This window comes from Sinocyclocheilus anshuiensis, unplaced genomic scaffold (assembly GCF_001515605.1).
Source record: "Sinocyclocheilus anshuiensis isolate Anshui unplaced genomic scaffold, SAMN03320099.WGS_v1.1 scaffold665, whole genome shotgun sequence".
Lineage (NCBI taxonomy): Eukaryota > Metazoa > Chordata > Actinopteri > Cypriniformes > Cyprinidae > Sinocyclocheilus > Sinocyclocheilus anshuiensis.
Genome location: NW_015537961.1, coordinates 54,136 through 54,473, shown reverse-complemented (window position 1 = coordinate 54,473; position 338 = coordinate 54,136). Strand labels below are relative to the sequence as shown.

The 338-nt window shown below is 18.3% G+C and overlaps 1 protein-coding gene across 2 annotated transcripts in view; it reads left to right on the top strand.

Annotated features, from left to right (window-relative positions):
* LOC107667013 (geranylgeranyl pyrophosphate synthase) overlaps positions 1–338 on the top strand; it is a 37,793-nt gene that overhangs the window by 15,800 nt on the left and 21,655 nt on the right. The gene's annotated exons all lie outside the window — the stretch shown is intronic.

Here is a 338-nt window from a genome sequence, read left to right as displayed (position 1 = left end):
TAAAATTAAATATAAAAAATAAATAAAAATATACAATATTTGTAGTTTTTATTGAATTTTATTATTTCATTTTATTGTATATTTTACTTTAAAAATTAAATATATAAAATAAAGAAAAATATACAATAAAATGAAATATAATTAAATTAAAACAAAACAAAACAAAAATATATATATATATTTATTTTTATTTAAAGGGGTCATATGAAGCGATTTAAATTTTTCCTTTCTCTTTGGAGTGTTACAAGCTCTTGGTGCATAAAGGAGATCTGTAAAGTTGCAAAGACTAAAGTCTCAAATCCAAAGAGATATTCTTTATAAAAGTTAAGAGTCAACCA